This window comes from Panthera leo, chromosome B4 (assembly GCF_018350215.1).
Source record: "Panthera leo isolate Ple1 chromosome B4, P.leo_Ple1_pat1.1, whole genome shotgun sequence".
Classification (NCBI taxonomy): Eukaryota; Metazoa; Chordata; class Mammalia; order Carnivora; family Felidae; genus Panthera; species Panthera leo.
Window position 1 is genome coordinate 114,287,828 of NC_056685.1, and position 21,384 is coordinate 114,309,211.

Sequence of the window (21,384 nt, forward strand, 5' to 3'; positions counted from 1 at the left end):
TGGGTGGCTCAGTCGGTTAAGCGTCCAACTCAAGATTTTTGGCTCAGGTCATGACCTCATGGTTCGTGCAACTGAGCCCCATGTGGGGCTCTGCACTGATAGCACAGAGCCTGCTTGAGATTCTCTCTCTCTCTCTCCCTCTCTCTCTCTCTGCCCCTCCCCTGTTTGTGCACTATCTCTCTCAAAATAAATAAATAAACTTAAAAAATAATGAAGACAATTGTTTATTATATATTTTTAAATTTTTTATTAAACTTACTTGAATAATATGAAAACACCCAGGCTACTATAGTGTTGTCCTGGGGGGTCAATACAAAAATTCCATATATACCTTTCTTAAGAATCCTTGGCTACACCTCCAGATACAAGAACGAAATAAGAGCAAGCAGAGACAGTAAGGGAAACTATTAGCCCCCAGTAAGCACAGAAGCCACTAGGAAAAGAATGCTTGCAAATTTCTTTAGGGGTCAAATGCCTACAGTTCATTGGACCAGGCAGATTCCCGTAACGACAAGCATTTCCTTAGGAGGGGAAAGTGGAAGAGGCAAATTATGAAGACAGTCTTGTGATGGCTGGGGTGGAAATGTCAGCAGGCAGAGGGGGAAGATTGGTTGGTGGTCAGCAGCCTTTGTTCATCTACATTTAATTCAACCCAACTGCTCTTTATTCAATATTTTTAGTGTCAGGATGATGTTAAACTCTGAGAAAGACACAAAGGTGAAAAAAGTAAAACAATGCCTAACTTCAGCAAGTTTACATCTAGTGGTATATTTCACCAGAAGAAAATAAGCAAACATGTGGCACAGGGGAATACCTTGAGTCTGAATCTTCTCTCCACCTCTCACTCCACACCTGGCCCAAGTTGTAGACTCTCTTCAGACCTCAGTAAGAATAATGTAATTAATATTTGCCTTGGAAGATGGTGAATACTGAAAAGGAGGAAAATGTCTATAATGTCTGACACAGAAAGAAGAGTTCCATCATAAATCAATATTTTTTTTTTACCCAACAAAAGAGACAAATCTCTAATACCCCCAGTCATCCAACTCTTCATTTCAAACTAGACCTTGTCTTAAATGACTAGAAAGGGAGGTCACAGCAGAGTGTTAAGAGAAGAATTTTTGGTTTCAGAGATTGTAGGAGCCCAGGTTCAAAGAGTATAAAGACTACTGAGTGGGGACAGTAGTTCAAGAACGGACTTTGGGGGGCACCTGGGTGGCTCAGCCGGTTGGGCGTCCAACGTAAGCTCAGGTCATGATCTCATGGTTTGTGTGTTCGAGCCCCACACTGGGCTCTGTGCTGACAGCTCAGAGCCTGGAGCCTCTTCGGATTCTGTGTCTCCTTCTCTCTCTGCCCCTCCTCCACTTGTGCTCTGTCTCTGTGTCTCAAAAATAAATAAATGTAAAAAAAAAATTTTTTAAATGGACTTTGGAACCTTTCCACATTATTATGTTATCCATCTGCTCCCAACCTATCCCCAAAGATGGAGGTGCCGAGATCCAAACTATACATTGCTGACACAAAGCTGCTTACAACCTTAAAAAGTGCAAGCCCTTTCTAATCTATCTGCATAGAACTTCCCCACTCCCTTACCTGCCTAAAATGTGATACCTAGCACTTCTGGACCCAAAACAGGTTGAGAAAACAACAAAACCCTAAGCCTGGAGGCATATAATTTATTCATTGATTCAACAAATATTTATTCAGCCACTACTGTGTGCTCTGGAACATTTTCTTCTCCCTGCATTCCTGGGGCTGCCTCTCTCTATTCTACCCTTGCTGACCCTGCAAACCTCTAGTTTATAATCTATTTACTGTTCCTTAGCCAATATCTCACCTCCTGACATGCGGGTTTACCATCCCTTTCTTCCACAATAGAATATTGTTCTATTATACTCCTGTCCCCCAGACTTTACTTCTTTCTTCCTGGCTTAATTCAAAGCTCTTAATCCCTTCATTATTCAGCTCCTCTTGGTTCTCTGCCTGTTCTCAAGTCACCCATACCACAGCCCCTGAAAAGAGCAAATGGGGCTGTAATTCATTTGCTTGTGATGAGCCAACTCGTGAGCAATCTAACTCAACAAATTCTGTAAAAGTAATAATAGTAACAATAATAGCCAGCACTTAAGACTGAGATTAGGGACAGGTTACAGTCATTAGTAATGACTAAGTCCAAGAACTAACTGTGGGAGTGAGTACATGAGGTAGGGTAGGGGCAAGGTCATTGGAGAAGGAGAATCTAAAGAAAACCAAGATAATGAAAAAATAACTTATGAGGATAAAACAATCATCAAGAAGTATGGCAGAAGTAGTGCAGGATGGAGGGATCTGGAGCTAAAATTTTAAGGAACGAGGGTGTGTGTTAGAAGAAGGAGGTAATAGAAGACTACAGGTAGGGTATAGCCTGATGACTTGAGAGTCAGAATTGGTTAGGAGCTCTGAGGGGTAAGGGGAATGTTCTGGAAGCAGTAATAAGGATAACCCCCTGTCTTAGTCCATTCACTCTGCTGTAACAAACTACCATTGACGTGGTGGCTTATAAACAACATTTATTTCTCATTGGAAATCCAAGATCAAGGCACTAGCAGATTCTGTGTCTGGTGAGACCTAGTTTCCTGGTCCATGGATGGCTATCTTCTTTGTCCTTATGAGGCAGAAGGGGCAAGGGAGCTCTCCAGAATCTCTTTAATAAGGGCACTAATCTCATTCATAAGGGCTTCACCCTTATGACCTAACCACCTACCAAGGGCCCCACCTCCAAAGAACACCCCATTGGGGGCTAGGTTTCAACATTTGAATTTGGAGAGAGACAAAAACATTCAGTCTGCAGCACCGACCCTGCTTGTGGGCCCATGATATGAGGAGTGTGGGAGAAAAAAAAGCCATCAGGAAAGGAACCAGTGTTCTCAAGAGAGCCAGGTCACCACTGTAGCAAGAAGCTGAAGAGAGTATCCAAGAAGTAGAGGGAGGATGCCATGAAGTCACTGTGGAAGGGTTTCAGAAGTTGGGGAGCAGTGAGACATGGCATCAGAAAAGGGGCATAGGAGGCCACGTGGAGATCAGAGTCCAAAGAATGAGAGATGACCTGGGGGACCAAGGCTGACATTAAGGGGAGAGAGGCATGATGGGATTAGCACAGGCCCCCAGGACCAATAGCAGTGGCAAAGCTGTACATATTAGGGGCCAAGAGTGAGGGTTTGCCAGGAACACTCAGAGTTCTTGCCCAGTGCAAATTCATAATCTGTTAGGGGAGACCCATACATACTGACAGAAAAATGCACCCCAGATTACTTCTGGAATTCAAAGACTATGGAAGCCCATCAGAAGGCCACTCAACTCAGAGAAGGCCAAGGAAAATGAGATGGGGGGTGGGGGGGTGGGGTGGAGAATGGAAAGACAATTCCATAAAACTACCACCACCACAAGAAAATAATTGAGATGCTCCTCCTATGGCAATGAGTGTACTGCACTTGATCTTAGCCAAAAGGCCAAGAAGTGGTGCAATGAGACTTTGTATAAATGGACCACAAGTTTAAAATGTAGTGCAATATTTTAGATTCACAGTATTTGAATAGTCTTTGATCTTGCAGATTGAAATTTATTGCTTTTGGCTAAAGAACTCTGCAAGATTACACAGCAAAGGGTGAATATAATATTATCTTTAATGTAAGTTGTAGAATTCTACATAGATGGAAGTTAGAGATTTTCTGAGGGTAAAAAGTAGGAAACATTTTAAAATTAAAAGTCTAATATATTCATTCCTATCTTTTTATTACTTAAGATGTCTGAAATTACCTCCAGTATTTGGGGTGATGGGAACAGGGGAAAAATTAAATTGATGGAACATTCCCTGACTCCCACATCTAAACTAGCCATACTCCTTTTATGTCAACATTTGTTGAATGCTCAGATGTATCTTATGTAACCCTCATAACCCAAAGATGATAATTTCCATTTTACTGACAAAAAATCTAATGCTTAGAAAGATAAAAACACTTGCCAGCATCCCACAGTGAAGAGCTAAAGGAAATTCACAAGTCTGTTAAAACAACTGTACTTACCTTACACCATGATACAGTCACATTTTTAAGAGTTTTTAAGCTATTTGTGTTGTCGATACTAGTCACTGATTCACTTACCTCTTTCAGTAGTTTCAAGGAAGAACTCCAGTTGATTAGACCAGAAAAGCTTTTTACATAAAGTTGGATAAAATATAATGGGAAGAATCTTTCAGGAATTCTGCTGATTACAGGCTAGTTTAGCAAAGCGAAGTACAATTGTGTTCAGTAGAAGAAAAATATTGGAGACAGGCTGACAAGTTTGGCCAGCCAGAAAACCCTAATGGGAACACGTGTTATCACACCATGACTAGAGAGCTGATGTTGAAAATTGGCTTAGTCTGCATAGCATCCTCATTTAAAAAACAAACAAATAAAAAAGACATCAGTGGACCCATAGAGATGGCCTACTATTCAAATGTAGAGCACTGGGACACCTGGATGGCTCAGTCCATTGAGTGTCTTGACTTCAGCTCCTGGGATCAAGCCCTCAGTCTGGCTCCATACTGAGCGTGATGCCTGCTTAAGATTCTTTCTCAATTTGTCTCTCTCTCCCCGCCCTTCTCCCCTGCTTGTGTGTGCTCTCCTTCTCTCTCTCTCTGAAAAAAAATGTAGAGTATTTACTCATGTTAGATCTATGAGAACATGTTTTACAAACACAAAAAAGTTCAATCAGGAGTGATGAGACAACCATATATCAATCTCCATCAACGTTTATGGAATTCAGATAAAAAATCTGCAGAGCCCTAATGCAGGTCAGATGAACCCCAGGATTTTGTGAGACACACTTTAAACACCTAAATCAATTAAAAACTATTAGTATTCCTTTGCATGGCTATCCTATGTATTATTTAAATAATCCCCTACATGTGGGGAGTTTGGTTAGTTCTATTTTTCCCCAATGAAAATAACACTGTAATTAATACCCTTGTACATATATTTTGGCATAATTCGTTGTTTCCTTAGAAAAAATTCCTAGAAATGCTGGGTCAAAGCACAGATGTATTTTTGAACTTTTTGCTAGACATTGCCAAAATGCCCTCCACATATTCAAATACTGGGTTGAGATTTCTAGCTCAGTGAAAGGAATAAAAGGAAGAGATTAGCTTAGGGATCCTGGGTTTTAACCCTAGCTTCACCACTTGTTAGCTGTGTGGCCTTGGGCAAGTTATTTAACCATTCTGTGTCTCTGTTTCCTTACCTATAAATTGGGTATAATCAGTTCTCACCTCATAAAGTTGCTGTTAAGAATTAAATAAACTAAATAAATCTTTAGGGATGCCTGAGTGGCTCAGTCGGTTAAGCGTCCGACTTCGGCTCAGGTCATGATCTCACGGTCCGTGAGTTCAAGCCCCGCGTCGGGCTCTGTGCTGACAGCTCAGAGCCTGGAGCCTGCTTCGGATTCTGTGTCTCCCTCTCTCTCTGACCCTTCCCCATTCATGCTCTGTCTCTCTCTGTCTCAAAAATAAATAAAACATTAAAAAAAAGGAATTAAATAAACTAATGTGTATAAAGCTCTTAAAACAGAGACTGACTTATAATATGCCTTACATAAGTGTTCACTATCATAATTATTCCTGGTTCTTAGACATTGGGATTTCAAAAGCCAATTTAAAAAAAAAAGAATTTAAGGCAATATGAGTTTGACTTTTTTTTTACTTTACCAAAATAAAAACATTTTTTAAAAACCCAGTACATAAGCAATATTTCATAGAAAAAATATATCTTAATAACACTAAAAATTTAGGGAGAATACAGTATCAAAATAAATGACTTTTATTAATATATTTAGCTTTAACAAAGATTTTGTACATTATTTTTCTCACTTCTCTATGGAGCAGTGAACATGCTATTTGTTTACTGTTTGAGAACAAATGGACAGTCATATTTTCTAGAACTCTTACATTTCTATTTTTTACTCATTAATAGTTAAAAGTTTTTAATTTTTAGGAAAAAATAATCATAGAATTATTGACAGTAGCTTTTGTGAATTATGTGAACAAAAGATAATAGGATCCTAAGGTCAGCTTACTGGCTTTACAAGATGCAAATAACAGAGGAAAAGGAAACATTCTTTTAGATGGCTCTGAAAGAAAATAAAAGTGAAGCTTTTGGCCAAGAAACTTGACATCCCTACTTTTATTCTGATAGAGAAGTGCCTATAAAGCTGCTGAAGTGGAAATAAAATTCCTGAGTCCCTAAGGGCCACATCATTTATGGGGGAGCCAGGATTGGAATTAATTCCCAGCAAGACCCAAAAAGGAACACAAAAAACATGTGAACTGCACTAATGGCAAAGAAATTGATCAATGTGCAATTGTCTCCATCTTAAAAACCATTTGTTTGGGATGAATAATGAATGCTATTGCATTATTTGTTGACCAGTTTTCTAAGTCATTTGTTAATTGTCAGGCACACATTGAACAAATATCTAATTATAATCACTAGCATTTGATGAGAATTCACCAGGTGCCTTGCACTGTGTGTTGCATTCCCTCATTTCATCGTGACAGCCATTCTCTAAGGGAGTATTGCTCTAACTTCCTTTTTGAAGGTGACAAACTGACATAGAGAAGCTAAATCAAAGCCTTGCTCTAAAGTTACACAGATGGAACCAAAACACAAACCTAGTCTAGCTGACACCAGAGGTCTCACTCTTAACCAGGGTGTCACATTACCATTCCAGACCTATTTTATCTTTTTGATTTGATTTTATTTTAATCTGGTATTTTATCATTTTTAAATGTTAAGGAGAAAATACGGTGTTTCTATCTAACAAGAAAAGAAAACACAGACTATCATCATTAGTAAGTATCCTGGATTAGACCTGAACTAAAAGGAATCTTCCATCCCAGGCTAGGTTCCCTACTTACTCTGTTGACCTTAGTAGATTCCAGCTTTAGCTTTCTAATCTCTTTTTTTGAAATGAGTGATATCTAAAGTTCTGTCAGCCAAGGAATTTTTAGGGGTAAAGATTCAATTGATTTCTTCTTTCCTTAAATTGAAAATTGGCTCTTGGGGTGCCTGGGTGGCTCAGTCGGTTGAGTGTCCGACTTTGGCTCAGGTCATGATTTTGCAGTCTGTGAGTTTGAGCTCCGCATCGGGCTCTGTGCTGACAGCTCAGAGCCTGGAGCCTGCTTCAGATTCTGTGTCTCCCTCTCTCTCTGACCCTTCCCCGCTCATGCTCTCTGTCTGTCAAAAATAAATAAACATTAAAAAATATTTTCAATTGAAAATTGGCTCTAGTTAACAATTTAGGTGGGGCATATGGTGGGAAATGAAGACAACACTAAGAATCTTAAGAATTATTTTGGAAGATTACTTAGTATTTAGTATTTTTTAAAAGCTTCCTTTTTTTTTTTTAAGTTTATTTATTTATTTTGAGGGAGACTGAGAGCCCGAAAGCGGGAGAGGGACAGAGAGAGTCCTAAGCAGATTCCATGCTGTCGGCACAGAGCCTGACTTAGGGCTTAATCTCATGAACCATGAGATCATGACCTGAGCTGAAATCAAGAGTTGAACACTTAACTGACTAAGCCACCCAGGTGCCCCTAGTATTTAGTATTACTTAGAAGATCATTTCTTTTATTAGTTATACATCTAGGAAGGTCTTAACAATTACAGGCACACATAAAGAAGAAATTTGTCTATGAACTATGGTACTGAAAACTCTCAAGGACTATGAAGGCTCTGAGATTGTATCTTACTTGTAAATTAACCAGTAAGCCTACCACAGTTTTATGCACGCTGGTAAAAGACATGAGACTCCTGAGTCAGACACAAAGTATGTTATTACTCACATCAATGCCAGTAGCCAGAGTATCAGCACTCTCTTACACTGGTTCTCAGAGTCTCAATCCCCACAAGGTGACATGAAAGGGCCCAGATAACATCTGCACATGCACTGGTTTGCATTACAGGAAAGGAACGCTGAATCTTTTATAATAGGCAGCAAATAAACCTGTTCCTTTTCTCCAGAAGGAGACAGGACCTCTATTTTCCAAGACCATTCGCTATACAAACATCCTTGAAAGGATAGTCTAGAACGAATACAGTCAGTGCATCTGCTCACAAGATAGGCAGAAATGTGAGAGGCCCGTGGAAAATGTCTCCCAACACTGACCATTCTGCTTGTTAGAAGAATACATGTTTGGGGCGCCTGGGTGGCTCGGTCGGTTAAGCGTCCGACTTCAGCTCGGGTCATGATCTCACAGACTGTGAGTTCGAGCTCCGCGTCGGGCTCTGGGCTGATGGCTCAGAGCCTGGAGCCTGCTTCCGATTCTGTGTCTCCCTCTCTGTCTGCCCCTCCCCCATTCATGCTCTGTCTCTCTCTGTCTCAAAAGTAAAAAAATAAAAAAATAAAAAAAAAGAAGAATACATGTTTGAAGACTGTATCTTACTTAGAGCCATAGATTTTTATAAATGTTATAGAGGCGACAAATTATTCACCAGGATCTTGGATTATTCGTTTTCAAAAAAGTCAGTTGTGCCACTATGCCTGTCATATTTTCTACATATCCTAATGAGTCAATACAGATTTTTTTAAGTTTATTTATTGCTTTTGAGAGAGAGAGGGACCACATGTGCATGGGGGAGGGGCAGAGAGAGAATCCCAAGCAGACTCCATGCTGTCAGCACAGAGTCTGACATGGGGTTCAATCCCACAAACCCCAAGAGCATAACCTGAGCCAAGACCAAGAGTTGGACACCTAACTGACTGAGCCATCCAGGTGCCCCCAATACAGATTTTAATAATAAAATTTTCACACAATATAAAATGTGGTGTGGAAACTCACCCAGAGCATCCCAAAGTCAACATGCTCTAAATACACAACATGAGCATTTACACTAAGACTGCTGATTATAATATTCTAGAACAAAATCATTTCAGTAAACAGCTATGAGGTTTTTTTTAAAGTCTGAATCTTAAAGCCTAGATTGGATGATACTGAATCCCCATTTACTCATTATCTCTTGTGAGAGATAAATTGAAAGGAGGAGAGTTCTCTCTTAGGGACAGTTTTCTTATAAGAATACAAAATTTTGAGCTACTTTCCTTCTGATCCATCAATACTGTCCTCACTCCTAAAATTGCACTAGTTCCTTCTTTCCAATGGCTCACAGGATTCTGAGTCTCACAGAACCACCTCTTAATAATTAAAAGCTAATATAATGAGATTCAGAGATCTGTGTTCAGAAAATGCCTTGTTAAGTATGCACTGTTAAGTATTTAACAGTAATGCTGAGTAGCAGCAAGTTACAAAAATTAAACTTAAAAGCAAACCATTCTGTTCCTCATATCCATGAGTTTATAGTTATAGTTTATCCATGCAAGCCATTTTCATTGCCTTTCCCCTATTTCCTTGAATGTTACTCTATTTATGTCTTACAGTTTCCCCATTTACTCCCACAAGCCAGTTCCATGCACCATTCATAAAACGAAACAGTAGCAAAGATTTGCTGCTTCAAAATGAGGACATATATCCTTTTCCCCAAATTTATTTCACCCAAGTATAAACACCCACTGACAAAAAGATGTGGAAAATATGGTGTGATCGAGAACTGCATCTCATATATTGGGTTTTTTTTAAATAATATTTGTGTGGCAGAGTGTTATATATCTGTGTTTCTGTGGCTTTGGAAACACAACACTAGCAAATGTAAAATATAATTTTGTCTCCTAATTTCAATAAAGCTTGCTTTGGCAAATGTCTAGAAATAAACTCAAAATGTGATTGAAAGCCAATTTTTGTTGTTTTTTAAAAAATGTAACATTCAACCAAATCAGAGGTTGGTTTCAAAAGAAATGTCACTCTCCTTCTTTGAATGGCATAACACACACACACGCGCGCGCACACACACACACACACACACACACAAATACACACGCCCTGGAGAATACTTAACAAGAGCTAAGCTCTAAAATTAAAGAATCTATAGAAAATACAATGATGCACCTGAAAATTATTTTCATTCTCTCCTTTGTGTGAAATTCAATCACATAGAAAGCAAACAAATGGAGCAAACAATGAAAATGGCACATGGGATTTTTTTCAATTACTATAAACTGCACTCTCTAACACAAAAAGACCACTTATGCAGCAATTGCATCTAATGATGTACATTGTTCTCTTGTCAGGCTATTTCTGATTTTAAAAATGCTGTTTCTTGGGACCTCATAACACTAAATCCGGTATTAACTCCTTTATAATAAGAAACTAACTCTTCCCAGAAATGCAAACTTAATATTGCTTTTATCATGATGTGTCAAAAAAAAAAAAAAAAGCCCACAAAAAAAGAAACCTTGGAACTTTGACAATACGAAGACACAATATGGTATTTATATCTTTCTAGAAATATTTCATTGAGTTTACTGTGACCATTCTAAGGCAGCAAAAATGAAAAGTATGAAATTTCATTGCTTTAACTTAGTTCTAACGTATTGCTTTAGAATTAAAAAAAAAAAAAAAGCTACTCTAATATATAAATACAGCCCTTATAAAAATACCAAAACATACATTTAACAGATTAATCTTCTAGAAAATTAAAATACACAAAATTCTTCTTCGTACTCCCTTCAAAAGCAATCTCTTATATTTATAAGATGACTCAAGAACAATTAAAATTTTGCTCCAAAAAACAAACAAAAAAACTAATTTAACACATCTCCTCATAACACATATCCAGGAGAATGATACCAAGAGGCTGTCTTAATTAAAAAATATTTTTATTGGTATTAATATATGTTCAATTATCTCTCTAGAACCACATTATGTGAAAGAATATATGTTTATTAATGTTAGTTAATATACATTTCTCTCTGTATATAACTACACCATGGGAAAGGACTGCAACCTCAAATTGAACTGGAGGATATTATATGAGGAATCTCATGCACATGCCCTCAGAAGAACAGAACTTAAGAATTAAGACACTGATTTCCCACAAACAGCTGATTTACAGAAGATGGGGCTTATCTCCTCATCAGTGAACATCCAGCAAGAATCTCTCCCCATCCTCCAGCCAATGAACTTACCACCTGGACTCTGGCTAGACTTTCCCATCTTTGCATTCCTTGTTCACAAGTCCACCCCAAACCCTTATAGCTCGCTACAGCATGAATTTCCCAAATTGCAATTCCTCCACTATTCCCAAATAAACTCAATTTCTGGTCCTTTGAGCTTGCCTCAGTTTACCTCTTTCTTTAGGCTGACATATGTGTCACATATATGTCACTTTCCAAACCTATGTCATTTGGGCTTGAATTGATAAGACATACAAGATGTAAATGACTTACTGCAGATGCCCTCCTCCTCCCAGATAGATTCAATTGCTTTAATGGGGAACAATCCCTTGAGCCAGAAGAAATTTAAACATCCATGACAGCTGGTGGTGACATTTCAAGCTCTTCTGCCACATTCAAAACAGACTCTACCACCCACCTGCTCTCATGCCTCAAAACGGTGATACCTATTGGTGAAAGCCTTGGAGTTCTACTCACACACACCTGAGACGATGGGACAACCAGGTGACAGATCTCACCACCTGCCAGTCCTCTTTCTGGAGACAATGTAGTATGGTGGAAAGAGCACTGGGCTTTGGAGTGAGACAAACCTGGAATCCAAACCATTTGCTCCCCATATTGATCCTTGGGCTAGTGGCTTTATAACTCTGAGTTTTAGGTGTCCTCAACCAGCCTTCAGGGTTGTAGTGAAGATTAGATAACATATGTAGAGCTTCAGGAAGAATGCATGACAGTGATAGGTAGACATGAGGGAGCCCTCCTGGTGGGGGAAGTAGGAGAGGTTCCAAAATTTTGAAGGAGTTAAAGTATTTGTGAGATGTCTGAAAACTTGGGTCTTGGGCAAATCCTGAACATCACTATCAAGGATGGGAATTGTTTTGTTCATGCATTCCTTTATCCACTGCATACACATTTATTGAGCTTCTTATCTAGGCTAGTAAGGGAGACAGACTCATGCATTACTCATTATTAAGGCACAGGTGCTATGACATAGGTTAGCTGAAGGGAGGGTTGGAAATGACAGTCAGTAAGGTCCTCAAAACAAAAGGGGACCTTCCAGGTCAAGTCACATATAGTCAGAGAGGATTTAGTAGAACACTGCAGGGGAGTTTCAGGGCCACCGACGGTTCATACCTGTCTCTCTAGGAGTCTGTAGTGGGGAGCAATTGCACACCTTCTAGTGACCTGCAGGGTGGTTTCTCTGTCGCCACTGTGGCAGGCACTCACAAGGGGAGAGGTTATGAGTACATTCAGGCCACAAGGAGTTCCAGGCTTCCTTCCAGATCACTGGACCTTCACAAAGTGAATGGACTTCACTACCACCAATTTGAGAGAGCAGTTTAGTTACAAAGGAGAACCTGAAAGGCACAGAGAAGGTTTTCAGCTATTATATCCTTCCAAATGGGATGAGGGGATCAGATGCATTGTATACTTGATAATACAAATAACCAATCAAAAGTTTCAATATAAATTAGAGTGGATTGATGAATAATGAAGTGACAGCTGCTTCTGCTTCTCTGATTCTATACATTCCTGATTGTGTTGATGATGACAATGATGATGATTATAAAAATAATAACAGCAGCTACCATATTCTGGATATTTCTTATGTATCAGGCAATGATTTGAGATAGACAATTGTTACGCCCATTTACAAATGAGCAAACTGAGAAACTGAGAGATTAAGTTAATTAGCTAAAGGCTACACAAATAGGAAGTGATGGAGCTGGATTTCAGACCCAAAACTGCCTACAACTCCAGAATCTGCATTCTACCCTACTGCCTACATGCTTATTGAATCTCTAAATGACTCTTTGGACATTCTCAAAATAAGAAGTTACCAAAATGGTATTTATTAATCTCTATTATCATAAAAAATCTTACTTACATTTACTATAACAATGATACATTTCTCTATCTTAAGAGTTTTAGGTCCCAAAGAGACCTATGGGGTAAATTTAACCAATCCTCTCAATTCTACAAATAAGGAACTGAGCTATCCCAGGTTCAATTGAGCTACACTAAAACACCAATGGTTCTCTTAAAAATTTTAAAAAGGAACCTCTTTGCCTATACCTATTGATGATGCTGATAATCAAAGTTTGAAATAAAATTATGATATACTAAAAAGATGGTATAGACCTACCCGGGATTTGACACAAAAGGTTGGAATGTTTTCAAACCTCACTTACTAACTTTGTTGCTGGATAACTTGGAAAAAATCAAATGGCTTCCTAAACACTGGCTATTTCGCTCTCCCTTAATAATTCTTAAAATATCTAAGGTATGTCCTGGTTTAAAGGTATCCTTAGTGGATTAATTTTATTTAAAAAACTAGTCATTCAAAACTGAAATTTAATTTTTTTGCAAGCAGAAGTAAAACCTTTCTAAAAGTAACTGAAAACAAAAACACTGCCCGAAAAGCAAAAATTAGGCAAAATCAATCATAGAATAAGGCTAATATCAACCATTGGCTAAAAGTAACAGACAGAAAATTTGGCTTCTGGTTGTGTTCATTGGTTTACTTTTATCCTCCATCTTCAATAAGATTATTTTTTTCCATAATCGGCTAATGATCATTTGGATAAGTTTATTTATTTATTTTGAGAGAGAGAGAGAGAGAGAAAGGGAGAGAGAGAATCCCAAGCAGGCTCCACACTTTGAGTGTGGAACCCAACACAGTGCTTGAACCCATTAACTGTAAGATCATGACCTGAACCAAAATCAAGACTTGGACACTTAACCAACTGAGCCACCCAGGAGCCCCTGGAAAATTAATTTTTTTAAAAAAGACCAATTATTTCTACTGTAAAATGACAAATGGAAATGAAATCTTACTCAGAAGAAAAAGTCTTCAATCTCATTAAGAATAGTAAAAGAAATACAGATTCACATGAAATATCAGGTTTACATTATGAAACTGAATAAGATCAAAGATTTTCCCCCCAATTCTCAATGCTGGTGGGGGTTTGAGAAAACAAGTTTACATGATGTTTTGACAATACTAAGAAATAAACTAAGGCAGTCTTTTGGGAGATCATTTGACAATATCTCTTTAAATAAGACGCGTTTATTTGACACAGCAACTTCACTTCCAGGAATGTAACCTCACATTGCCTCACATGCAAAGGCTTGCCTATAATGATATTGATATGAGGGATGTTTATAATAACAAGGAAGGAAGGAAGGAAGGAAGGAAGGAAGGAAGGAAGGAAGGAAGGAAGGAAGGAAGAGGGGAAAAGAGGAAATTAAAGAAATCAAAATGTCCACTGATAGGAACTGGTTAAATAAATAAATATGATACACTGCATTCATAAAAAGCAGTATTATTTTTCCATTAAAAGTGATGCTGTGGATAAATACTACTGAGGTGGAAATCATTCACATGTGTTACTAGATTTAAAAAAAAAACAGTACAAAAGTGTTTGCAATTGTATGTTTCCATTTATATGAGGTTTGAGAACAGGCAAAACCATCTGTAGCAACAGACATCAGAACAGAGGTTGCCTGGGAGGGTGGAGAGCAGATGAAGAGAGTAGAGACTGATTTGAAAAGAGGTAAGGGAAATTTCTAGAGTGATGGAAATGTTCTAATCTTGGAATATGGCTTGAGGGAGAGGTCAGGGACAGAGTGGGTATACATTTGCCAAAATTCATCAAAATGTACACTTAACATCTATACATTCCATTCTATGTAAAGTATATATTAATTTATAAGGAACAAAACCCCTAAATGTACAACATGATTTATCATTAATAAAAATAATGTTTTGTACATGTACCTGCAGGAAAGGATTTGGGGTTTTTTAATTTATTAATTTAATTTTTGAGAGAGAGAGTGCATATACACATGCACATGAGTGGGGAGGGGCAGAGGGAAAGAGAGAATCCAAGCTGGGCATGGAGCCTGATGCAGGGCTCAATCTCATGACTGTAAAATCACGACCTGAGCCAAAATCAAGAGTTGCATGCTTAACCAACTAAGCCACCCAGGCACCCCTTTGGGTGGTGAAACTGCAGAATTTTCTTTTCACATTCTTTTTTTTTTAAAAACTTGTCAATGAGTATAATAACAGTTAAAATAAATACACAAATGTATCCAACTGTGTTTCAATGAACCTCTCTTACCTTTAATCTGGATATTCCCTCCCCCTTTCCCAAGGTAGCATGTGAATTACCCAAAGCATCATGGAGCCACACCAGGGTTCAGAGTGGTCTACATTCCCATGGAGGGATACCACTGCAGTCTCACCCTTTGTAAAGGTCCTTCGCAGGACTTCCTGGCCATACTCACTGGTCATTTGCCTCATTCTGCAGACAACTTCAAATGCCAACATTACACAAGAATTTAGTCATTTGGAGGCATGAGTTGGGTAGATTTTATTTCTAGAACCCAGATTCCTCTCAGGTCCAGAGGAGAAAGCTTTAAATTACTGAGGACAATGCAAACACTTTGTTCCTTTGCATGTGTCCTGCCAAGCTTCTAAGAATGATTTTGCCATTAGTTCCAGCCCATAAGCAGCCCAGCCCGAGCCCCACCCCTGCAGGAGGCCTATTACAGATAAGTCAGTGTTCATGGGACAGGAAAGCCTTCTGTGCCAGGTGTGCTCCCCAGAAAGGCTGGGCGTCTGCCACCTCTTAATGGTAGTAGCTCATGTTCACATGCAGCCCACAAATGCTCTGCTGGGTGGTTAACCATGCAGGCACAATTACCTACTAACAATAACAGTACAAACAACCACGGGGCAGTTCCCTGATGGGTGGAAGAGAGAGGAAATAGGCACAAGAAGGTGAAACATAATTACATTCCTCTTCCTTAAAACCCCTGCAGGATGGATACAACCTGAGAATTTAGGTAAATGGGAACAAATGAAAACAGAAATCAGGCTTTTCCTTGGGATACAGCCAAAGAAGGTGGAAAACAAATGGTGCTAAGAATAGCTCAACAACCCAACAACCAACCTGGTTCTAGACCATGGGGAAAGCCAAGTACCCACAGCATCTCTAGCCTGCTGAACAGTTTGCCAAAAATGCCCCACAGGACCATCAGACATACCTGGTCTCAAACTGAATGTCCTTTCATTGCTCCCACCTGTTACTTCAGTTGCAAAGCTCCCATCTCAGTGAATCACACTCCAATCTGCCCCTTTACCAGAGCCAGAACCTAGAAGCCATTTAAACCTCCTTCGTCTTCATCTGCCACATACAATTAACTATCAGGTCCTGTAGATTTTACCCTTCTAAATATCTTTCTGATCAGCCTTTCCCTCCAGTTCATGCCAACTGTCACAAAACCTATTCTCCAATTTACTGCCTGAATGACCTTCCTAAATTGCAAATCTGATCATGTCATTGATTTATTCCAGTCCTTCTATGACTCTCCATTGCCTACCCAGATGTTTCTTGAGACAGTGTCAAGTGCCTTCACTACTAAGTATTTAAATACATGAAATCATGGGGTTTAATACAGCAAAGTAGGAGGCAGTATGGACCTGGAAAAGACCTGTCCCACTTAAAGGCACTCATTTTTATTTTTGAGAGAGAGAAAGGGAGCAAGGGAGGGTCAGAGAGGGAGAATCTTTTTTTTTTAAGTTTATTTATTTATTTGTTTATTTTGAGAGAGAATGCAAACACAAGCAACAGTGGGGTAGAGAGAGAATCCCAAGCAGGTTTCACACCCTACAGTGAGCCCAAAGCAGGGCTCAATCTCACCACAGTGGTATCACAACCTGAGCCAAAATCAAAAATCCAATGCTTAACTGACTGAGCCACCCAGGCACGGGGAAAGGGAAGAAGGGAGAGAAGGAGGGGGGGAGAAAAAAGGGAGAGAGAGAGACAGAGGGAGAGACAGGGGGAGGGGAGAGAGAGAGAGAGAGAGAGAGAGAGAGAGAGAGAGAGAGAGAGAGAGAATCTTAACAAGTTTCCCACCCAAAGCGAAACCAACGTGGAGCTCAATCTCACAACCACAAGATCATACCCTGAGCCAAAATCAAGAGTCAGATGCTTAACCAACTGAGCCACCCAGGTGCCCCAACCTGAAATGGTTTTAAAACAGCTGTGCCAACCTAGTAAAACTCTTACTGAGATCACTTTGATACTCCCGGTCCTTACAGTAGACTCCAAACTCCCCAGCCTGTGATATGGCTGATGCCTGCTTCTTTGGCTTCATCTACAACTATTCTCAGCAAGTAGCTTTCCTTTTCCTGAGGATTCTCTTTCACACAGCAGTGCCTTTAAACTTGACCTTCCCTTAGCCTGGGCCCCTCTTCTTTCTCTGCTTTGACTGAAAACTCTCATTTCATGACCTCTGCTGCCAGCCTTCCTGGAGCCCTGGGGAGAGTTGTACCCTGGACATACAGCTCTTATAGTTCTTCTTTCTCAGCTTGTAAATATTTATTTTTTTTCCCTGCGCTAGTTAGTACTTAGGGGACTTGTCCTATAATTGCACAAATTATATGTTACAAAAGGAACAGCAAGATTTCCTCCCCAACATTTTAAAAAGGACTGAGAAAATATTGTTTGCACCACAGAATACATTTTTATGCTATTGGTTTTGTTTGTTTGTTTGTTTGAGAGGGGTAGTGAGAGAGACGGAGAGCGAGCGAGCACGTGAGTGGGGGGGGGGGGCAAAGAGCGAGCGAATCTTATGCAGTCTCCACTCTCAGCGAGGAGGCCGACATAAGACTTGATCTGGCAACCGTGAAATCATGAACTAAGCTAAAATCAAGAGTCAGACCTTTAACTGACTGAGCCACCCAGGTGCCCCTCACAGAATACATTTTTTTAAAAACTTTTGGGGCGCCTGGGTGGCTCAGTCAGTTAAGCGTCTGACTTCAGCTCAAGTCACGATCTCATGGTTCATGAGTTCGAGCCCTGCGTAGGGCTCTGTGCTGACAGCTCGGAGCTTGGAGCCTGCTCAGGTTCTGTGTCTCCCTCTCTCTCTGCTCCTCCCCTGCTCACACTCTGTCTCTCTCTCAAAAATAAATAAACATTAAAAATTTTTTTTTTAATATTTTTGCGTGTCCTTGGAGAGCTAATGGAGATTTTTACAGGACCTCCAAATATGTACCATGCTCTGTCTTTATGCAGTCTCTGCCTGCTAAACCTTTATTGAATATGATATTACAACACTCTTATGCCAGAAAAGCTGCTTTAGGTCTTAATCAATTTCACAAAATGTTAATGGGGTAATAATGATCATTACCATGAATTTTTAGTGTTAAAAAGAAAGAAAGGGAAAAAGACACTGCTACATGCTCCAGTGCCTTTTAAAAAGTCACTCTAAGAAATAAAAGGGAACTCAACTGCACTCCCACAATTGGGTCACAGGCTCCATTGGCTGAAGTAGTTGAGTGCTCAGTTACATGAAATAGTTCTGTTTCTCAGAACTTGTCCAAAGGGATCTCCCCTGCCTGCAGAGATAGAAGTAAGGAAAAAAGAATCTTTCCTATACCTTTAAGTTTGACCTGCCCCATTTTCCCCTCCCTTCCTGTCCCTTGATTTAAGCCATTGGGGAGGTATGGAAATAAAATGGGAAGCTGGCAAGGGACGAGATTTTGAAGGATGAAGGGGAGGGCAGTGGTGGGGACTTACGAGGTATGTATGTCTGTTGTGGCCAAGGTTACATGAAGTCAACCGCAAAGCTCCAGTAATCTCACCACTTCCTACTTTACACAGTAACAGGCTGAGCTCAGGCTGGACTTAAAACTGAGTGGTCTGTAGTGAACTCACCTGTTATACACCAGTTTCTCCCAGAATATTATATATATTTTTATCATTATTTTTGAGATTTTAAGTGTGTTTATTCTTATTAACCAATGTGAAAACAATTTACTTAGTACTGGGCTGAAAAAAAAAAAACCACAAACAGACTCCATTCTAATATAAAAATGAACATGCTCATGATAGAAAATTGGAAAAATACAGCTAAATGTAAAGAAAAAAAATTCACCTATATTCAAAGATCTTTATATAATTGGGACTCTATTAGATTTACTTTTAACACTTAAAAAACTAACTTTGTAACAAGCTCTTGCCTTGTTTTTAGAAGCTACTTAAGCATTGTTTTTTATAGCTACACAGTACTCTTGGAAGTGGATATATTGTAGTTTATATAACCATGTCTCTACTACTAGGCAATAAGCTTGTATCAAATTTATTTTGGATTAATAATATGGATTTAAACCTTTCAATAGCTGTCAATACCAGCAATGAATAAATGAGAACTCTCCAAACAAGGTGGAGGCAGCAGGAGGGGAACAGATCAGGAAGCATTTTAGTCACTGGTTTCCTTTAGTCAAAAACAAAACAAAACAAAACAAAACAAAACAAAAAAAAACAAAAAACAAAAACAGGTACAATATCACTGAATTCTAAACAAAAGCAGGAAGTAACTCTGAAATTTCCTCAAGAATAAAGTATTTCATAAGCTTCTGTTGACTTGAAGGTGGGACCAGTTCTAGGAAGGCCTTGGGGGAAGAGAGGAGTATTGGATAAGGAGCACAAATACACGAAAGATGGTATAAAGACATGAAGTTGGGAAAAAGAACACTAGTTCCTAACAGGACACTGTTAACTCTTAGCAGACTTTTCCACCCATTATGGCTTTTAATGGGGACTAGACTCTGAGAAGCTTGCCACAAGTCCTTAAATCTCGGAAGAACACTGGGGCACCTGGGTGGCTCAGTGGGTTAAGTTTCTGACTCTTGATGTCAGCTCAGGTTATGATCTCATGGTTCATGGGATCAAGCCTTACATTAGGCTCCAAGCTGACAGCACAGAGCCTGCTTGAGATTCTCTCTCTCCCTTCTCTCTTCCTCTCCCCCCACCAAAATAAATAAATAAACTTAAAAAGAAAAAAATTTTTAAATCTTGGACACTTTCTTTAACACAAATTTTAACAGCCATTTGTTAACAGTGATCCCCTACCTACCTTACGTGTCTTTTCACCACATCATTCACCTTTTCCATGCCCCCAGACTTTACCAGAAACAGATTCAACAAGGCACTGGAATCACCACTGTGGAATGCTTTTAAAGTGAAATAGAATTTAAAGTCTTCCTAAAACCCAATTTCCCCAGACCTTTGTGTCAATCTAGGGAAAATGAAATGCTATGTATCATTATATTTTTATTTAATTTTCACTTAAATCAATTTTTTCTTAAAAAGTTATCTTAAAATTTTGAATTCACTCTACATGCTTTGCCCAAAATGTTTCCAATTATTTATTGTCACACTCTGTCTTCACAAAACCCTGAGAGATGGACAGGGCAGGTATTATTACCTTTATTTCAGAAATAAGAAAACAGATGAAGAGAGTAAAGATGCTGCCACCAGAACCCAGATGTGTTGTCTTCTGGCCCAGGGTATCTTTTCCTACACAATATACTGTCACAGTGGCTTTGGCAGAGAGCATTGTTGGAGAGTCTGTGGAGACATGATTTGTGTTTCTGTGATCAGGTATCTCAAAGCAGTTTTGTTCTTATTTCAAACCTGACATAAAAACCCTGAGTTTTTCCTGAGGCATATATAGATGTATTCTGTTTTAAAATATCTCCAAGCTTCTTCAAATCTGGATTTTAAAAAATTTTTACCTAATTAAGCCACATAGAGGTAGGAACCAAAGATAATTTTAGCATTCATTTTTCCAAATAGTTAACAGGGATAAAGATAAATCTTTACATAAGTAACATACTTGAAAGACTATGTTGAGGGGCACCTGGGTGGCTTAGTCAGTTGAGCCTTGATTTCAGCTCAGGTCATGGCCTCGCGGTTTGTAAGATTGAGCCCTGCATCGGGCTCTGCGGTAACAGCCTGCTCTCTCCCTCTGCCCCTCTCCCCACTGGTGCTCTCCTTCTCTCTCTAAAACAACAACAACAACAAAAACTATTTTGAGGTTTAAAATGACAAAACTAGGAAATGCAAATGTGTCTCTTAAAAGCAGAAAAATCTACACTATATGTGGTTTAAATTAAATAAGTGAATATTTATCTTAATGTACCAAGTTCTGTTAAATAAGGAGAGAACAGTTCTTTTCTTCCTTCCTTTCTTCCTCTTTCCTTTTATTCTCTTTTCTTTCTTTCTCATTCTTTTTCTTTCTTTTTTTAAATAACCAGTTTTATAAAGGCTCAGCCTAAAAAATTCATCAATAGGAAATGCATCTATATGCATGTGTAAGGCTGCTTGCCTTTTAAAATAATGACTTTTTTATAAAGCTGGAATGTTAAGAGTCTTGAAGAACACACAACTGAAATAGAACATATTTTCTATTTATCATACTTTAATGTATCATTGATTTTCTTTT

General features: G+C 39.0%; 1 long non-coding RNA gene across 3 annotated transcripts in view; it reads right to left on the reverse strand.

Annotated features, from left to right (window-relative positions):
• The window catches only part of LOC122224916, a 114,627-nt gene that overhangs the window by 79,226 nt on the left and 14,017 nt on the right, over positions 1-21,384 (reverse strand). For all 3 annotated transcript variants that reach the window (XR_006205014.1, XR_006205013.1, XR_006205015.1), the window contains exons 3-4: positions 20,365-20,507; positions 12,217-12,440 (exon numbers count right to left, since the gene is read on the reverse strand). This is a non-coding gene — a long non-coding RNA (uncharacterized LOC122224916). The remainder of the gene's footprint in view (positions 1-12,216; positions 12,441-20,364; positions 20,508-21,384) is intronic.